The sequence below is a fragment of the Ovis aries genome, chromosome 1 (genome assembly GCF_016772045.2).
Source record: "Ovis aries strain OAR_USU_Benz2616 breed Rambouillet chromosome 1, ARS-UI_Ramb_v3.0, whole genome shotgun sequence".
Taxonomy (NCBI): domain Eukaryota; kingdom Metazoa; phylum Chordata; class Mammalia; order Artiodactyla; family Bovidae; genus Ovis; species Ovis aries.
Genome location: NC_056054.1, coordinates 120779987 through 120795519, shown reverse-complemented (window position 1 = coordinate 120795519; position 15533 = coordinate 120779987).

Genomic DNA, 15533 nt, shown 5'->3' with positions numbered 1-15533 from the left:
ATTTTCTTCAGACGAGCCCTAATGGGGTGTGGCCTAGCAACTGCTTGAAAATCTATCCAGTTGCTGCTTGCTTCCTTCTGACAGAGCTAGCCTGGCTCCCTGCTTTGGGATTTTTGAAGCAAGGGGGAGGCCCACAACTCCTCAGCTCTGGCCCATCGGAGTTGCAAGGTACCCTCGACCAGGTGACCCCAGTATGGCACCCAGTGTCCTCAAACACACTCTCACAGCCTGATTCCTCCTGGGCAATACTACTCTGACCTAGGAATATGTTTGCAAGTCTAAGAAAGTGCAGGGAGACATATGGCCCTGACTCTGGAATTGAGACCCTCAGTCCAGGTCTGGAGGTCTGACATCTGAGAAGTGAAACACTTGCTGCAAATAGAGGCCTGAAAACAAAATCTCTGTGGATGCCTTTCCTTCTTCCAAGGAAGATAGCTTTGTCAGCCTTCTGCATACTGAGAGTCACACATGGCTGGAAAGTGCTTGCTTGGAGGTCATTTTCCAGTGGCAATGGCCCCTGAGTCCCTGCTCCCAGGGAGGGCTTCCACACTCCCAGGGAATGTCAAAGCAAACTCCAAATGTCAGTTCCGTCACGTTTCCTCTGCAGGAGAGAGCTAGTAAGCCTAGGTCTGTCTGGGACATTCTTGGATCTTGTGGGGAAAACACCCTGTGTGTCCATGTGGATACTTGGCCTAGGGGTAAAAATTCGTATCCAAGTCTTTGGAGTATCCTGACTATCGTTATTTTGAATTATCTTTCAGGTCGATTGCTTATTTCCTTTTTGTTTATTTTGTTTGTGAGCTTCTCCCTTGTTCTTCCATTTGTGCTGTATTTCTGTCTTTTCAATTTTTTTCTTACTCTGCTTGAGGTCTCCTTTTCCCTGGCCTTAGGGTGTATTCCTTCTTCCTTTTGGTTTTTGCCTTTGGAGGGAAATGTTGGTTGAGTGGTTTGTGTTGGTTTTCTTGTTAGGGGTGACTTGTGCCTATTTTCTAGTTGGAGGAGATCAAAAAGGTCATTAGAGAAATAATAGGACATATACACACACTTTCACACAGAGTTATAACCAAAGTATTCTGAAGAAAAGAGTACAGGAGATTATCTTGGTGAACAAGGGAAACCAAAAGGGATATCAACCAATTAAAAGAAGAGCTAGCTAATGCTCAACCTGAAAAACTAAGCCTGAGCAGGGTGCCAACTGGGGAATATAGCAAAGAGAGCTCAACAATTTAACTTACAAAAAAGAAAGAGTGAAAGCAAAAGGGAAGAGAAAGAGAAAAAAAGAGAAGAGAGAGAAAAGAGAAAGGGAAGGGGTGGAAAGGGTTAAAAAAGAAAGAGTGAAAAAAGGAAAATTAGAAAAGCAAAGATAAATAACTCCATGTGAAAAAGATTGTTATATAGTCAGGAGCAGCTGTAGCAGATAAAGAACTAAGAAAAGCAGTCAAATATACCAAAAACAAAATCAGGGGGGAAAAAATCACAAAAAAAAAAACCTTTAAAAATTTTTAACAAATAAAAAGAGGGAAACTCCACAGCACTGCAAAGGGCTAATGTGAATGTAGAAATATGTAGGGGAAAAAATGTGTGATGTATACGAAAAATTTTTAAAAGTTTCAAGATCATAGTTCTTGGTTGTGGAGTCTGCCCCTGTAGATGGGGCTGGGTTAGTGTCCTGCAATGTTTTCCTCGTTGGGGGAATTTGTGACTGTGTTCTGATTGATGGAGCTGGATCTTGTCTCTCTGAAGGACAGTGCAGTGTACAGTAGTAGGTTTGGGGATGTCTATGGATTCCGTATGTCTTTGGGCAGTCCTTCTGGCTTTGGCACTGTTAGACATGTCTATTTCCATAGCCACTATCAAAGTGGCCTTCTCAGCATATCTTTCACTGCTGCCAGCCCCCTTACTTGTCCCTGGAATCTTTGCTGGTTCTTCTGTTCCCCAGTTCTTCTCTGCATTGCAGGCCAAAACTTGCTAGTTAGAGGCTTGAGTGGATCTTTTCTCAGCTCCCCAACCCTGCCCTCTGTGTCACTGAGAATTGTGTGGGATTCCCTCAGGCTGCTGAGCTTTCCCTCTGTGTCATGGGGCTTGTGTGCACTTGTCTCAGCTTCCTGGGCCTGCCTTCTGCATTGTAGGGCTTGTGTGCACTTGTCTTGACTCACTGGACCCACCCTTTACATCACGGAATGTGTGTGTTCTTTCAGTCCCTGGGACCCACTCTCTGTGCCACTAGGTTTGTGTGTGCTGGAGAGGTTTGTACGCCACACCTCTCTTGGCACCCCAGGCTCGCCCTTTGTGCTGTGGGGCTTCTGTGGGCTTCTCTCAGTTCCCCAAGCCTGAAATCTGGTTGGGGCCAAGTCCATGAGTTGTTATGGGCTGAGAAGTGCAGTTTTCTCTGTTTTCTGCCTTCTAATCCTGTGTTTTGCCCTGTTATCTGAGATTCCACAGCTACCCCTTGGGCCCTCCTATGAGGGAGCTTCCCAGTGCATGGGAACTCTTCCTGCTTCATGACTCTCCCCTCCTTCAAGGCACAAGCTCCATCAAGAAGTTCTCTTGTCTTTTCCCCTTTTTGTCTCCATTCTCTCTCCTACCTCATTCCAGGGAGCTTAGCCTGCCCCTCTGGAGGCCTGGGGCCTTCTGCTGTCACCTAGAGGTTGCTTTGTGGGAGTTGTCCCATATTTTGATGAATTTTTGATGTATCAAAATTTGTGAGGAGGCTGGCAATCTCCCTGTCTTACTGATCCATCATCTTCTTCTGCTCCCAAGCCATACATATACACATACATTTACACAGTCTTTGATTGTGTGGATCACAACAAACTGTAGGAAATTCTTAAAGAGATGGGAACACTCTGCCACCTTACCTGTCTCCTGATTAACCTGTACACATGTCAAGAAGCAAGTTAGAACAAGACATGGAACAATGAACTGGTTCTAAATTGGGAAAGGAGTATGTCAAGGTTGTATATTGTCATCCTGCTTTTTTTACTTATATGCAAAGTGTATCATGCAAAATCCCTAGCTTGATGACTCACAAGCTGGAATGAAGATTGCCAGGAGAAATATCAACAACCTCAGATATGCAGATGATAGCACCCTAATGGCAAAAAGCTAAGAGGAACTATGGAGCCTCTTGATGAAGGTCAAAGAGGAGAGTGAAAAAGCTGGCTTGAAACTCAACATTCAAAAACTAAGATCATGAGATCCTGTCCCATCACCTCATGACAAACAGAAAGGGAAAAAATGAAAACACTGGCAGATTTCATTTTCTTGGCTTCCAAAATCACCATGAATTTTGACTGCAGCCACGAAATTAAAAGATGCTTGCTCCTTGGAAGAAAAGATTTGACATACCTAGGCAGCATATTAAAAAGCAGAGACATTACTTTGCCAACAAAGATCCATATAGTCCAAGCTATCATGTTTCCACTGGTCATATATGTATGTGAGAGTTGGACCATAAAGAAGGCTGAGCATGGAAAAATTGATGCTTTCAAACTGTGGTGTTGGAGAAGACTCTTGAGTCCCTTGGACTGGAAGGAGTTCAAACTAGTCTATCCTAAAAGAAATCAACCCTGAATATTCATAGAAAGGACTGATGCTGAAGCTCCAATACCTTGGCCACTTGATGCAAAGCCAACTGATTAGAAAAGACCCTGATGCTGGGAAAGATTGAAGGCTGTAGGAGAAGCACTCAACAGAGGATGAAGTGGTTGGATGGCATCACCAACTCAATGGACATGAGTTTGTGCAAACTCTCAGAGATAGTGAAAGATAGGGAAGCCTGGCATGCTACAGTTGATCCTCTTGTAGCACAGACAAAGTAGATTCATCTGGCAGGGATCACAAGGAGTCGGACATGACTGAGCAACTCAACAAGAACAATTATACCACTCACGATAATGCAGTATCAGTGGGAGCCTTGGGATTGTTTTCCTGAAACTAGATAGTCTCATCTGGGTGTGATGAGAGACAATAACACCTGAAGTTTGTTGTTCATGTCCAATCTACTCCATAATCTTGTTTTGATTGCTGTCACTGCAGAAGATAAGATGCTGCAAACGGAAGCAGACTTTTCAGTGCTTTTGTGGCAATCTCAGGACTTTGACTTTAATCCAGAATGCATGGAGATTTGAAGTTGCTTCAAACCTACTTTCAAAACCACCATCATTTGCCATCTCAAGCAGTTGATCCTCTTGTAGCACAGACAAAGTAGATTCATCTGGCTTATTCACAGATGGGTCATGGATCCATTCCTTCACAGTTCAGGGGTCTTTTGTGGTTGGGAAGTAATGCTCAAACTCTTTTGAAAGCTGAGATAGGTGACCGTGCACCAGCTGGGAGAAAAAAGCCCCAGTTCAGTCCCTTTCAAAAATCTCTATTAATATGTGAAATCTCAAAAATATGAAAGATCACTCATCACTCCCCATAATTCCAATTTGGCTTTGAATGCAGCCACTTTATTTGCTTACTTGAACACAGTTGTTCTCTCCTGAAGTGACAGATATAGTTCACTGAGCAGGTTGAATATGTTAAACAAGTAAGCAAGTTTTGTGTTCAGTTCAGTTCAGTCACTCAGTCATGTCCGACTGTTTGTGACCCCACGAATCACATCACTCCAGGCCTCCCTGTCCATCACCATCTCCCAGAGTTCACTCAGACTCACGTCCATCGAGTCTATGATGCCATCCAGCCACCTCATCCTGGGTCGTCCCCTTCTCTTCCTGCCACCAATCCCTCCCAGCATCAGAGTCTTTTCCAATGAGTCAACTCTTCGCATGAGGCGGCCAAAGTACTGGAGTTTCAGCTTTAGCATCATTCCTTCCAAAGAAATCCCAGGGTTGATCTCCTTCAGAACGGACTGGTTGGATCTCCTTGCAGTCCAAGGGACTCTCAAGAGTCTTCTCCAACACCACACTTTAAAAGCATCAACTCTTCAGGGCTCAACCTTCTTCACAGTCCAACTCTCACATCCATACATGACCACTGGAAAAACAATAGCCTTGACTAGACGGACTTTAGTCGGCAAAGTAATGTCTCTGCTTTTGAATATACTGCCTAGGTTGGTCATAACTTTTCTTCCAAGGAGTAAGCGTCTTTTAATTTCATGGCTGCAGTCACCATCTGTAGTGATTTTGGAGCCCAAAAGAATAAAATCTGACAGTTTCCACTTTTTTCCCTATCTGTTTCCCATGAAGTGATGGGACCGGATGCCATGATCTTCGTTTTCTGAATGTTGAGTTTTAAGCCAACGTTTTTGCTCTCCTCTTTCACTTTCATCAAGAGGCTTTTAGCTCCTCTTCACTTTCTGCCATAAGGGTGGTGTCATCTGCATATCTGAGGTTATTGATATTTCTCCCAGCAGTCTTGATTCCAGCTTGCGTTTCTTCAGTCCAGTGTTTCTCATGATGTACTCTGCATATAAGTTAAATAAGCAGGGTGACAATATACAGCCTTGACGTACTCCTTTTCCTATTTGGAACCAGTCTGTTGTTCCATGTCCAGTTCTAACTGTTGCTTCCTGGCCTGCATACAGATTTCTCAAGAGGCAGGTTACGTGGTCTGGTATTCCCATCTCTTTCAGAATTTTCCACAGTTTCTTGTGATCCACACAGTCAAAGGCTTTGGCATAAATCTCTGGAGCAGTTCTCATAACTCAAAAACTCTGGCCAGTCATCTACCTTTAGAAAGCCATCTCACTTCGTGTATAAAAGAAGATGTGTGTGCTCTGCATTCATCTCCATAAAGCTGAATGAACAGATGTGACTTGAGGTTATGTACTTCAATGCGGTTGATAATTTTAATCACAGCCCACAAATCATTGTTAATACAGGTAATATTTCTTGGCTAGTTAGCATTTCCCTATAGATTATATAGGCTGTGTTCTATGGTCAGAAGCTACCTTTTTGTCCCAAGTACTGAAATCAGAAACAGTTCAGTTTTCCTGATATGTAATCATTCAAAGACTTGAATAATTCTGCAGCTGCGATGTTAGTGACAAAAGTGCATATAACATATGCACACTTTCCTGGAAAATATACTGGAAAGGAAGTGCAGACATATTTGATGAAGTGGTGACCTTCAATAATTCCTTCTGTTCTTTGTGTTTATGTTTTTTTCTTTTGAAAAACTCCAAAGACTTTGTTTCACTTTTTAAAAGTTTTAATTGGAGGATAATTGCTTTACAATATTTTGTTAGTTTCTGCCATACATAAACATGAATCAGCTATAGGTATACATATGGCCCTTCCCTCATGAACCTCCCTCCCATCTCCTACCCCATCCCACCCCCCTGTGTTGTCATAGAGCATCAGATTTGAGCTCTCTGCATCATACACTGGTTATCTATTTTAGGTGGTAACGTGTATGTTTCAATGTTACTCTTTCAATTCATCCCACCCTCTCCTTCCTCCACTGTATCCACAAGTCTGTTCTCTATGTTTGCATCTCCACTGCTGGGAAAGATTGTCTTTTAATGCAGAGTGCTTAGTCTCCATGTGGCAAAGAAGTTTTGAAGGTTTCATGGCTTCATTGGTTAGCCAGTCACCACATATTATACAAAGAGGGCTTAGAGAATGTGGCTAACCTGTTGCAATGAACCCATAGTTTAGGACTCTTGGTGTTCTTTAAAATTCAGGTTTCTTTTTGTTGACAGTCTTAGAGTCTTCTGCTATCTCATCATTGGGTCTTTCCCCCTGTTCAAAGAAGCTCTCCAAAGACATTTGCTTTTTACTCATCTTGGGTAGGTTAGCTTTTGGGCTTATCAAAACTGTAACTGAGACAAATGCAGTACATGAAATAGTCATGGATAGAAGCGATAAATAAAATAATATGTGAGCTATGCATGCACTAAAATAAGTATCAGATTTTGATTTAAAGTCTGCCACCAGATGCAGCTTAATTGTCACTTGCCATTCACTGATAGGGTTTTGATATGAGTCTGTAAACAGTTGATTTATTATGATATCTGTGCAGCCAAACCTCTTTGCTAATGATGATCTCCATCTGTGGCCACTTCCCTATACTAGCTTTACCACCTCAGCTCTACCTCAGATCATCAGGCATTAAATTCTCATAAAGAGTGCTCAACCTAGATCCCTTGCATGCACAACTGATGGTAGGGCTCCCCCTTCCATAAGAATCTAATGCCTTTGCTGATCTGACAGGAAGTGGAGCTCAGAGTATAATGTGAACAATGGGGAATAGCTGTAAATATAGATGAAGCTTTGCTCACTTACCTGTCACTCACTTACTGCTGTGCAGCCCAGTTCCTAACAGGCTATGGACTGATAGTGGTCCATAACCTGGGGGTTGAGGACCCCTGTTCAAGTATGTTCCACTTGATATTATACAATTGTGATTTATTATATAGCTTAACTTATATAATAATACTTTGCTTAGAATATCTTCACCTTTCTTATGAAAAACATGGCCTATACTTTATTTTCTAATGTCCTGGTAGAATTACAGTGTCAGTGCAATGGTGGCCTCACAAAAGAAACTGGAAAATCTTTCATTTTTCTCCACAAATGGCAAATGCAGATTATTTATGAGTTAAAATTTTTTTAATTATTTGGGTATTTTATAATTGCAGACCTATAATTTTGTCTGTGGAAAGTTTTTGTTGCTTCTGTGGTTAGTTGGTCTGGCTTTTTAACTATTTTTTTTCTTTTTTAAAGATTTATTTATTTTTTACTTGAAGGATAATTGCTTTACAGAATTTTGTTGTTTCCTATCAAACGTCAACATAAATCAGTCAGAGGTGTACATATGTCCCCTCCCTCTTAAACCTCCCTCCCATCTTCCTCCCCATCCTACCCCTCTAGGTTGATAGAGACCCTGTTTGAGTCCCCTGAGTCATACAGCAACTCCCTTGACTATCTATTTTACTTATGGTAATGTAAGTTTCCATGTTACTCTCTCCCTACTTCTTGACCTCTCCTCCCATCTTACCATGTCCATGTCTGTTCTCTATGTCTATTTCTCCTCTGCTGCCTTGCAAATAAATTCATCAATACCATCTTTCTAGATTCTATATATATATATGTGTGTGTGTGTTAGTATACAATATTTATCTTTCTTTTTCTGACTTCACTTGGTATAGTAGTCTCTGCTGCTGCTGCCGCTGCTGCTAAGTCACTTCAGTCATGTCCAACTCTGTGTGACCCCATAGATGGCAGACCACCAGGCTCCCCCATCCCTGGGATTCTCCAGGCAAGAACACTGGAGTGGGTTTCCATTTCCTTCTCGGATACATGAAAGTGAAAAGTGAAAGTGAAGTCGCTCAGTCGTGTCCAACTTTTTGTTACCCCATGGACGCTTCAGTCGTGTCCAACTCTGTGCAACCCCATAGACGGCAGACCACCAGGCTCCTCCATCCATGGGATTTTCCAGGCAAGAGTACTGGAGTGGGTTGCCATTTCCTTCTCCAGGTATAATAGTCTCTAGGTTCATCCATCTCATTAGAACTGACCCAAGTGTGTTCCTTTTTATAGCTAATTATTAATTTGATTTATTTAGTAGATATATACACTTTTCTTATTTTATTCTATTCTTATGTGTCAATTATGATACATTGGTATTTATAACATACTGAATTTTGACCTCTGTTGTTTAATTATTCGTCCTAAGTATTTTACAAAGTTCTCTAAGTACCTTGTCAAGGTCTAGTTCGGTTCAGTTCAGTCGCTCAGTCGTGTCCAACTCTTTGCAACCCCATGAATCACAGCACGCCAGGCCTCCCTGTCCATCACCAGCTCCTGAAGTTCACTCAGACTCACGTCCATCAAGTTGGTGATGCCATCCAGCCATCTCATCCTCTGTCTTCCCCTTTTCCCCCTCCTTGCAATCCCTCCCAGCATCAGAGTCTTTTCCAATGAGTCAACTCTTTGCATGAAGTGGCCAAAGTATTGGTGTTTCAGCTTCACTCTCAGTCCTTTCAATAAACATCCAGAACTTATCTCCTTTAGGATGGACTGGATGGATCTCCTTGCAGTCCAAGGGACTCTCAAGAGTCTTCTCCAACACCACACTTTAAAAGCATCAATTCTTTGGCGCTCAGCTCTCTTCACAATTCAACTCTCAAATCCATATATGACCACTGGGAAAACCATAGCCTTGACTAGACGGACCTTTGTTGGCAAAGGAATATGCTGTCTAGGTTGGTCATAACTTTCCTTCCAAGGAGTAAGTGTCTTTTAATTTCATGGCTGCAATCACCATCTGCAGTGATTTTAGAACCCAAAATAATAAAGTCTGACATTGTTTCCACTCTTTCCCCATCTATTTCCCATGAAGTGATGAGACCAGATGCCATGATCTTCGTTTCCTGAATGTTGAGCTTTAACCCAAATTTTTCACTCTCCTCTTTCACTTTCATCAAGAGGTACTTTAGTTCCTCTTCACTTTCTGCCATAAGGGTGGTGTCATCTCCATATCTGAGGTGATTGATATTTCTTCGGGCAATCACGATTCCAGCTTGTGCTTCTTCCAGCCCAGAGTTTCTCATGATGTATTCTGCATGTAAGACAAATAAGCAGGGTGACAATATACAGCCTTCCTATTTGGAACCAGTCTGTTGTTCCATGTCCAGTTCCACCTGTTGCTTCCTGACCTGCATACAGATTTCTCAAGAGGCAGGTTAGGTGGTCTGGTATTCCCATCTCTTTCAGAATTTTCCACAGTTTGTTGTGATCCACACAGTCAAAGGCCTTGGTATAGTCAATAAACCAGAAATAGATGCTTTTCTGGAACTCTCTTGCTTTTTTGATGATCCAGCAGATGTTGGCAATTTGATCTCTGGTTCCTCTGCCTTTTCTAAAACCAGCTTGAACATCTGGAATTTCACGGTTCATGTATTGCTGAAGCCTGGCTTGAAGAATTTTGAGCATTACTTTACTAGCGTGAGATGAGTGCAATTGTGCAGTAGTTTGAGCATTCTTTGGCATTGCCTTTCTTTGGGATTGGAATGAAAACTGCCCTTTTCCAGTCCTGTGGCCACTGCTGAGTTTTCCCAATTTGCTGGCATATTGAGTGCAGCATTTATTTTCACAGCATCATCTAAGTGCTATATAAAGAATTCTTCTCAATTGATTTCTGATACTGAATATTTGTGGTTTCTTCCTTTTTCTTTTGTTTAATTAGTTTTACTAGTATTTTACTAAGCGCAGGCGGCTGCGAGCCAGCGCACTAAGCGCAGGGGGCTGCCAGCCGGCTAAGTGCAGGCGAGAGGAGCTACCCCACGTCCAAGGTCAGGGGCAGTGGCCTAGAGTGCCAGGCTGTGACAGCACAGGAACGGCCGAGAGGAGCTACCCTGCGTCCAAGGTCAGTGGCGTCTGAGAGGAGCTACCCCGCGTCCGAGGTCAGGGGCGGCCGAGAGAAGCCACCTCGCGCCCGATGCCTGGAGCAGTAACCCTGAGGAGCCACCCCGAGCCCGAGGCCAGGGCTGGCGGCCCGGGAGGAGCAACCCGAGGAGTGATGGCTGCACAGGCACAGGAGGGCCTAGAGGAGCTATCCCACGATGAAGGTCAGGAACAGTGGCAGTAAGGAGATACCCCTCATCCAAGGTAAGGAGCAGCGGCTGTGCTTTGCTGGAGCAGACGTGAGAGATACCCCACACCCAAGGTAAGAGAAACCCAAGTAAGACAGTAGGTGTTGCAAGAGGGCAGACACACTGAAACCATACTCACAGAAAACTTGTCAATCTAATCACACTAGGACCACAGCCTTGTCTAACTCAATGAAACCAAGCCATGCCTGTGGGGCAACCCAAGATGGGCGGGTCATGGTGGAGAGGTCTGACAGAATGTGGTCCACTGGAGAAGGGAATGGCAAACCACTTCAGTATTCTTGCCTTGAGAACCCCATGAACAGTAGGAAAAGGCAAAATGATAGGATACTGAAAGAGGAACTCCCCAGGTCACTAGGTGCCCAATATGCTACTGGAGATCAGTGGAGAAATAACTCCAGAAAGAATGAAGGGATGGAGCCAAAGCAAAAACAATACACAGTTGTGGATGTGACTGGTGATAGAAGCAAGATCCTATGCTGTAAAGAGCAATACTGCATAGGAAACTGGTATGTCAGGTCCATAAATCAAGGCAAATTGGAAGTGGTCAAACAAGAGATGGCAAGAGTGAACACCAACATTCTAGGAATGAGTGAACTAAAATGGACTGGAATGGGGGAATTTAACTCAGATGACCATTATATCCACTACTGCGGGCAGGAATCACTCAGAAGAAATGGACTAGCCATCATGGTCAACAAAAGAGTCCAAAATGCAGTACTTGGATGCAATCTCAAAATGACAGAATGATCTCTGTCCGTCTCCAAGGCAAACCATTCAGTATCACAGGTATCCAAGTCTATGCCCCAACCAGCAACGCTGAAGAAGCTGAAGTTGAATGGTTTTATGAAGACCTACAAGACCTTTTAGAACTAACACCCCAAAAAGGTGTCCTTTTCATTCTAGGGTACTGGAATGCAAAAGTAGGAAGTCAAGAAACACCTGGAGTAACAGGAAAATTTGGCCTTGGAATGTGGGATGAAGCAGGGCAAAGACTAATAGAGTTTTGCCAAGAAAAATCACTGGTCATAGCAAACACCCTCTTCCAACAACACAAGAGAAGACTCTACACATGGACATCACCAGATGGTCAACACCAAAATCAGATTGATTATATTCTCTGCAGCCAAAAATGGAGAAGCTCTATACAGTCAGCAAAAACAAGACCAGGAGCTGACTGTGGCTCAGAGCATGAACTCCTTATTACCAAATTCACACTTCAATTGAAGAAAGCAGGGAAAACCACTAGACCATTTAGGTATGACCTAAATCAAATCCGTTATGATTATACAGTGGAAGTGAGAAATAGATTTAAGAGCCTAGAGCTGGTAGATAGAGTGTCTGATGACTATGGAATGAGGTTCGTGACATTGTACAGGAGACAGGGATCAAGACCATCCCCATGGAAAAGAAATGCAAAAAAGCAAAATGGCTGTCTGGCGAGGCCTTACAAATAGCTGTGAAAAGAAGAGAGGCGAAAAGCAAAGGAGAAAAGGAAAGATATAAGCATCTGAATGCAGAGTTCCAAAGAATAGCAAGAAGAGATAAGAAAGCCTTCTTCAGCGATCAATGCAAAGAAATAGAGGAAAACAACAGAATGGGAAAGACTAGAGATCTCTTCAAGAAAATTAGAGATACCAAGGGAACATTTCATGCAAAGATGGGCTCGATAAAGGACAGAAATGGTATGGATCTAACAGAAGCAGAAGATATTAAGAAGAGGTGACAAGAATACACGGAAGAACTGTACAAAAAACATCTTCAAGACCCGGATAATCATGATGATGTGATCACTAATCTAGAGCCAGACATCTTGGAATGTGAAGTCAAGTGGGCCTTAGAAAGCATCACTATGAACAAAGCTAGCGGAGGTGATGGAATTCCAGTGAAGCTCTTTCAAATCCTGAAAGATGATGCTGTGAAAGTGCTACAGTCAATATGCCAGCAAATTTGGAAACTCAGCAGTGGCCACAGGACTGGAAAAGGTCAGTTTTCTTTCCAATCCCAAAGAAAAGCAATGCAAAAGAATGCTCAAACTACTGCACAATTGCACTCATCTCACGCTAGTAAAGTAATGCTCAAAATTCTTCAAGCCAGGCTTCAGCAATACGTGAACCGTGAACTCCCTGATGTTCAAGCTGGTTTTAGAAAAGGCAGAGGAACCGGAGATCAAATTGTCAACATCTGCTGGATCATGGAAAAAGCAAGAGAGCTCCAGAAAAACATCTATTTCTGCTTTATTGACTATGCCAAAGCCTTTGACTGTGTGGATCACAATAAACTGTGGAAAATTCTGAAAGAGATGGAAATACCAGACCACCTAACCTGCCTCTTGAGAAATCTGTATGCAGGTCAGGAAGCAACAGGTGGAACTGGACATGGAACAGGCTGGTTCCAAATAGGAAAAGGAGTACATCAAGGCTGTATATCGTCACTCTGCTTATTTAACTTCTATGCAGAGTATATCATGAGAAACTCTGGGCTGGAAGAAACACAAGCTGGTATCAAGATTGCTGGGAGAAATAACAATAACCTCAGATATGCAGATGACCCCACCTTTATGGCAGAAAGCAAAGAGGAACTAAAAAGCCTCTTGATTAAAGTGAAAGAAGAGAGTGAAAAAGTTGGCTTAAAGTTCAACATTCAGAAAACGAAGATCATGGCATCCAGTCCCATCACTTCATGGGAAATAGATGGGGAAACAGAAGAAACAGTGTCAGACTTTATTTTAGGGGGCTCCAAAATCACGGCAGATGGTGACTGCAGCCATGAAATTAAAAGACACTTACTCCTTGGAAGAAAAGTTATGACCAACCTAGATAGTATATTCAAAAGCAGAGACATTACTTTACCGACTAAAGTCCGTCTAGTCAAGGCTATGGTTTTTCCAGTGGTCATGTATGGATGTGAGAGTTGGACTGTGAAGAAGGCTGAGCCCTGAAGGGTTGATGCTTTTGAAGTGTGGTGTTGGAGAAGACTCTTGAGAGTCCCTTGGACTGCAAGGCGATCCAACCAGTCCATTCTGAAGATCAACCCTGGGATTTCTTTGGAAGGAATGATGCTAAAGCTGAAACTCCAGTACTTTGGCCGCCTCATGCGAAGAGTTGACTCATTGGAAAAGACTCTGATGCTGGGAGGGATTGGGGGCAGGAAGAGAAGGGGACAACCGAAGATGTGATGGCTGGATGGCATCACGGACTCGATGGATGTGAGTCTGAGTGAACTTCGGGAGATGGTGATGGACAGGGAGGCCTGGCGTGCTGCAATTCATGGGGTCGCAAAGAGTCGGATATGACTGAGCGACTGAACTGAACTAGTATTTTATTAACTTGGAGAATAACTATTAGTTTTAGAAAATATAGAAATTTAGAAAACTATTAATTTTATTAACAGTTTATTAAGCCTGCAGAATCCACATGGACAGGAGGCTGGCATGGTACAGTCCATGGGATTGCAAAGAGTCAAACATGATTGAGTGACTAAGCACAGCACAGCATGGAGATTGTATGCTTAGCTTCACAAGAATCTGGCACGATGTCTTCCCAAGCAGCTTTACCATTTGGATTCCCATCAGCAAAGAGGAAGTTTTTCTGTTGTCTTACATCTTCACCAGCAATTGGTAGTCTCAGTTTTTATTTCTTAGCCATTTTAATAGATGGATAAGCATATCACTGTTTTTTCCTTTGCTTTCTCTTGTGCATGATGCATTTTATTTTCCATATTTCCCCAATGTTGAGGACTTTATATATGCTTTGGTAAGATGTCTATTTATATATCTGTCTACTTGTTTCAATTCAGGGATTTTTCTCTTACTGTGAAGTTTTACTGGTTGTTTGGTTTTTGTTTTTTTTTTTTTTAGTATTTTTAATGAAAGTCTTTCCTCACATAATGTGTTTTGCAAATATATTCTAGAGACTTACCTTTCCATTCTTTGAATATTTTCTGTTTTCCACAGAATGTACATTTTAGATTTAATAAAGTCTATATTACTGATTTTTCCTTCATGGATCATGCTCCTCATGTTATATATAAAAACTAAACATCAAACTAGCTTATGTAAATTTTCTCATGTGAAGTTTCCAACTATAATTTTTATAGTTTTTTATTTAAGTTGATGTTGAGAGAATTTATGTCTAAGGTCCAAAGTTTGTGTCTATTTCTTTTATTATGACTATCCATTTGTGGTTGATGATTAAAGACTAATGGACAAAAGATTAAAAACTAAAGGGTTTCCCAGATGGCTAAGTGGGTAAAGAATTTGCTTGCAATGAAGGAGACATGAGTTCAATCCCTGGATCAGGAAGATCCCCAGGAGAAGGAAATGGCAACCCACTGCAGTATTCTTGCCTATGAAATCCCATGGACAGAGGAGCTTGGTGGGTTACAGTGCCTTGGGTCCAAAAGTCAGACACAACTTACACCTGAAACTAATATAATATTGAAAGTCAACTATACTTCTATTTTTAAAAGATATGCATTTATTAGAGTTACACTCTCCTTACTTATCTTCACAATTTTATACTTAGAAATGAGTTTTTAAAGCTTATTTTAGTTTTTATTAAAGTATAGTTGATTTACAATGTTGTGTTAATTTTAGATGTACTGTAAATATAATTCATGTATACATATTTGAATTTTTCAGATTCTTTTCCCTTAGAGGTTATTACAAGACTAGTTCCCTGTGCTATACTAAAGGTCTTTGTTGATTATCTATTTTACATATATGAGCATATATATATTTTAATCCAAAACTCCTAATATATCCCTCCCCCATTTCCCCTTTGGTATTCATAAATTTGTTTTCCATGTCTATGGGTCTATTTCTATTTTGCAAAGAAGTTTGTGTCTTCTTTTTACATTCCACATATAACCAATATCATATGATATTTGTCTTTCTCTAACTTAGCTCATTTCATATGACAATTTGTAGGTCCATCTATGTTTCTGGAAGTGACATTATTTCATTCTTTTT